This window comes from Bubalus kerabau, chromosome 16 (assembly GCF_029407905.1).
Source record: "Bubalus kerabau isolate K-KA32 ecotype Philippines breed swamp buffalo chromosome 16, PCC_UOA_SB_1v2, whole genome shotgun sequence".
Taxonomy (NCBI): Eukaryota; Metazoa; Chordata; class Mammalia; order Artiodactyla; family Bovidae; genus Bubalus; species Bubalus kerabau.
The window spans coordinates 75,209,210-75,214,699 of NC_073639.1; positions in this window are offsets into that span (position 1 = coordinate 75,209,210).

Here is a 5,490-nt window from a genome sequence, read left to right on the forward strand (position 1 = left end):
TACGTGAACTGTGAACTTCCAGATGTTCCAGCTGGTTTTAAAAAAGGCAGAGGCCCAGACAACAAATTGCCAACATCTGCTGGATAATCGAAAAAGCAAAAGAGTTCCAGAAAAACATCTATTTCTGCTTTATTGACTATGCCTAAGCCTTTGACTGTGTGGATCACAATAAACTGTAGGAAATGCTGAAGGAGATGGGAATACCAGACCACCTGACCTGCCTCTGAGAAACCTGTATGCAGGTCAGGAAGTGACAGTTAGAACTGGACATGGAAAAACAGACTGGTTCCAAATAGGAAAAGGAGTACATCAAGGCTGTATACTGTCACCCTCCTTATTTAACTTCTATGCAGAGTACATCATGAGAAATGCTGGGCAGGAAGAAGCACAAGCTGGAATCAAGATTGCTAGGAGAAATATCAATAACCTCAGATATGCAGATGACACCACCCTTATGGCAGAAAGTGAAGAGGAACTAAAAAGCTTCTTGATGAAAGTGAAAGAGGAGAGTGAAAAAGTTGGCTTAAAGCTAAACATTCAGAAAACGAATATCATGGCATCCAGTCCCATCACTTCATGGGAAATAGATGGGGAAACGGTGGAAACAGTGTCAGACTTTATTTTGGGGGGCTCCAAAATCACTGCAGATGGTGACTGCAGCCATGAAATTAAAAGATGCTTACTCCTTGGAAGGAAAGTTATAACCAACCTAGATAGCATATTAAAAAGCAGAGACATTACTTTGCCAACAAAGGTCCGTCTAGTCAAGGCTATGGTTTTTCCAGTGGTCATGTATGGATGTGAGAGTTGGACTGTGAAGAAAGCTGAGCACGGAAGAATTTGATGCTTTTGAACTGTGGTGTTGGAGAAGACTCTTGAGAGTCCCTTGGACTACAAGGAGATCCAACCAGTCCATACTAAATGAGATCAGTCCTGGGTGTTCATTGGAAGGACTGATGCTGAAGCTGAAAGTCCAATACTTTGGCCACCTGATGTGAAGAGCTGACTCATTTGAAAAGTCCCTGATGCTGGGAAAGATTGAGGGCAGGAGGAGAAGGGGACGACAGAGGATGAGATGGTTGGATGGCATCACCGACTCAATGGACATGGGTTTGGGTGGACTCCAGGAGTTGGTGATGGACAGGGAGGCCTGGCGTGCTGTGGTTCATGGGGTCGCAAAGAGTCAGACACGACTGAGCAACTGAACTGAACTGAAGAAAAACAAAACAAACAAAAAAAACCTCGACTTTGAGAAGACATGGCTTAAAAGGAAGTTACAAACATCTTATTGGAAAATTAAGAAAGGGGGTATGAAGTAGCAGAAAGTGTAGTAACCCTACACTTGCAATTTTTTCTTTTAAAGAATCAGAGAATTGTTTTTTGTTGCTGTTTTTAAATTTTATTATTTTTGGCTGTCCTGGGTATTTGTTGCTTTGCTCGGGCTTTCTCTAGTTGCGTAAGTGGGGGCCACTCTTTGTTGAGGTGCTCGGGGTTCTCATTGCTCTGGCTTCTTTCTTGGAGAATGGGCTTGAGGTCCGCAGGCTTCAGTAGTTTCAGCTCTCAGGCTGCAGAGCTTGGGCTCAGTAGTTGTGGTGCCTGGGTTTAGTTGCTCCGAGCATGTGGAATCTTCCCAAACCACTGATCAAACGCGTGTCCGCTGCACTGGCAAGTGGATTCTTAATCAGTGGACCACCAGGAATGTCCACTATACGTGCAGTTTATGAAAAGTAGAAAATGTACCTAATGAGCTGGAAGGAGAAACTGTACCTAATTAATTGAGTTATCTAGCTAAGGAGATTTCCAGCCAAACAGCCAAAAGTGCTGCCTATAGTAAAATATGAAGGGAAATTTAAAAAAAAAAAAAGCTTTAAGAAAAAGACTATTGAAAAAGGAGACAGAACTTGCTGATTTGGAAATTTTCCAGTCTTTTAAGATGACAGAAGATGCTAAAAGTAATGACTCTCAAGCAAAGACCATATCCAGGGCACTGAGGTAAGGTGGTCTAAATATAACATTGTACATCACCTATACGCCAGTTCTTAAAAAAATTTTTTTTAAATAAAGGTGGTCTAAAGATGAGTGACTGTAAAATTTTTGTTAAGACTCAGAAAGGTGGAAGGGGATGCTTCATGGCATTATTCAGTCAGGCCATTGCCCTCCAAAGAGTTTAGGGGTGTCACTCAGAGATCATTTAAGTCACACAATAGGACTTCTACCAAGTTTCAGGGTGTTATCCCTCAGCTATCTCAGCAGAAAACCAAGACAGAGTAGGCCTTATTATGAAGACATGTATGATTGTGGCTTTGGAGTTGGGTGCTTTGGCATGGACACCAGTAAGATTATCAGGAGACACACCAAGTTTCTAAGATAACATATTTAAGTTCAGCTTGTACAACAATACAAAAATAGTACAGCAATAGTACAAAATAAGAGAGCTCTGGACTTCTATCTTCGCCAAGCAGGAAGCAGGCTAGGCAGACTGTTTCACTGTAACCATATACTACCCACCTTTCATGCAATGGAATCATGTCAGTGGGCAGAATTAAAAATTCAGAGACTGAAGCCTAGGAAGTTTCCAGGCCTTAAATCCTAATCAAAGGACTGCCAACAAGAACCCGTGGGATTTCAGAACTGCTACTGTTGACTCCCATCTTCCGACCCCTTTCTGGAACAGGAGTTTCTATGAAGGTTATCTGTGCCTCACCACCACTGTATGTTGGCTGTGAAAGTGAGCAGATTGACTCCTCCCTTTTGTTCACAGATCATCAGGTCTAGAGGAACTACACTTGTTTAATTTGAACTGTTGTATTGGAGAAGACTCAAGAGTCTCTTGGACTGCAAGGAGATCAAACCAGTCAATCCTAAAGTAAATCAGTCCTGCATATTCATTGGAAGGACTGATGCTGAAGCTGAAGCTCCAATACTTTGGCTACCTGATGCAAAGAACTGACTCATTGGAAAAGACCCTGATGCAGGAAAGATTGAAGGCGGGAGGAACAGGGGATGACAGAGGATGAGATAACCATCTCATAGTGATGGCATCACCAACTCAATGGACTTGAGTTTGAGCAAGCTCCTGGAGTTGATGATGGACAGGGAAGCCTGCAGCCTGGCGTGCTGCAGTCCATGGGGTCACAAAGAGTAGGACACAACTGAGTGACTGAACACTTGAGATACTGCACAACTGGACCCTGATCCATATCTGGACCTGACCTAGATGACAAGGTCCTGAACTTCAAGTTAATGCTATAATGGATAAAATCTTTGAAAGCATTGGCAGGAAAGTGCAACTGGGGCATAGAAGTATGTAAACAGTTTGTGGCCATGTGTGTCCACGTGACTTTAAATTATGTCCACAAATCCTTCCTTCAAGGGTGCACCTTATACTCCCCTTCACATGTGGGCTGGACTTCGTGGCTCACTTCCAATGTTAGAATATTGTAGAAATGAAAATGAAGTGTCTGAGACTAGGCTATAAAAGGCACTGCAGCCTCCCTGCTCATCCTTTGGATCACTCACTCTAGAAGCCAGCTTAGTCGAATCTTGAGAACACTCAGGTAGCCCAGTAGAGGCCCAGGTGAAAGAACTGAGGCTTTCTCCCAACAGCCAGCAAGGAAACTGGTTTCAACAGCTACGTGAGTAAGCCGTCTTAGAAGGAAATCCACCAGCCCATGTCAAGGCTTCAGATGATGGCAATCTCATGAACCCTGAGCCAGAACACTCAGCTGAATTATTCCTAGATTCCCAACTTTCAGCAGCATATAATATTGTTTTAAGCTGTTTGTTTGGGGTAATTTGTTATGCAGCAGTAGTTCATTAATGCACTGCCAACTTTGGGCAATGTCTTTATCCAGGGGCGCCTGTCCATTTAGTCCAATTTTAGCCAGAATCTGCTAAGTCAGTTTAGAAAAAAATACCCCACCCTTGATCTGACCACCCTCAGTATCAGCTCAAATTCCTTATCACTCACCTCAGAATCTTATCAGCCTTGCCTAGCCTCAGCAAGGATCCTCTCAGTTGAGCCAGAACCCACCCTCACCCTTATGGTCCTCTGAGTAAGTTTCCATCCACTGACACCCACCCTGTTGCTGTTCATTGCTTTTCAGTCTCCCAGCCTCTCTTTGCAACCCTGTGGACCCGCCCTGTTCTTAGCTGTAAATCCCAGCTGTGTCCCTGCTGGAGTCAGACTGAAGCTCAGTCTCTCTCCCAGATTATAAGACCCCACTGTAGTACTCTTACCTTGAATAAAGTTTTTCTCACCACCTTTAATAAGTGTTATGAATAATTTTTTAATATTTCCAAGTTCTGTTACTAGGAATTACTCTCAAAGAAATATTTTTATACCTTTACTTTTTATACTATATTAATTTTGGGGAACAGATTTCTAGAATTAAAACATTTCACGTTTTTACCATACAAAGAGAAAATATCTTTTAAAATATATTTATATATCTTAAAAAAAAAACCATGTAGTAACCTGAAAAGGTTGTGAATATAGACATGTCAGTGTATATACACACATACCCTTAGAGCTCCAAGGAAAATTGAATTCTCAGTAAACTATAAATTAAAACATTCAGCCTGCAAATAATGAAATCTTTGGAATTAACTTACCAAAAATCATAGTGAATGAAATTTTAATTAAAAAAATGTATACATAAAAATATTTGGGATTCGGACAAAACTGCTGTTTAAATAACGGTAGGTCAAGTCCTAAACCCTTTATAAAAAAAAAAAGAAATACTCAGTATCATGTAATAACCTATAATGGAAAAGAACCTAAAAAAGAATAGATATGTATCTGCATAACTAAATCACTGATATACATCTGAAACACAACACTGTAAATCAAATATATTTCCATAAAAACCTGTAAAGAAAGCTTTTAAAATACAAGGTTATTAAAAAAAAAAATCCTAAAGAAAGTAGAAGGTATATATGAATTGAAACAAAAATAGACAACAACAAAAATAAAACTTGTTGGGATAATAAAACAAGAGCTGCTTCTTGGAAAAAGAAAATCAGAAACATTGATACAACTGTGGCAAATCTAATAAGGGGAAGAGGAAGTTAACTCTAATACTAGAAATGAGAAATGGAATGAGATTCTGAGAGGATAATATTCAACCCTGAGTGGAATTACTTTTGTTTCAGGAAAGGTCCAGTCAAGCAAAAACCTGGGGAAAGAAAGGGAGGAAGGAAGGAAAGAAAGAGGAAGAGAGATAGGGGAAGAAAGGAAAGGACAAAGAAAGAAAAGTAAATGTCTCAACAAATGTTGTAAACTATCCAATAAAACAATTCTCTTTAAATTCTAAAAACAGAAATAGAAATTTATTAAGCCATATACTCATTGCCTTTGATGGTACTAAAAACAAGAAAACCCATTAACACATCTGTTTAGAAGTCCTGGCCAACATAAGATTATTTTAAAAATCTAAAAATATGCCATGTTATTTGTAAAAAGACAGACAGCAGAAATAATTTTTAAAA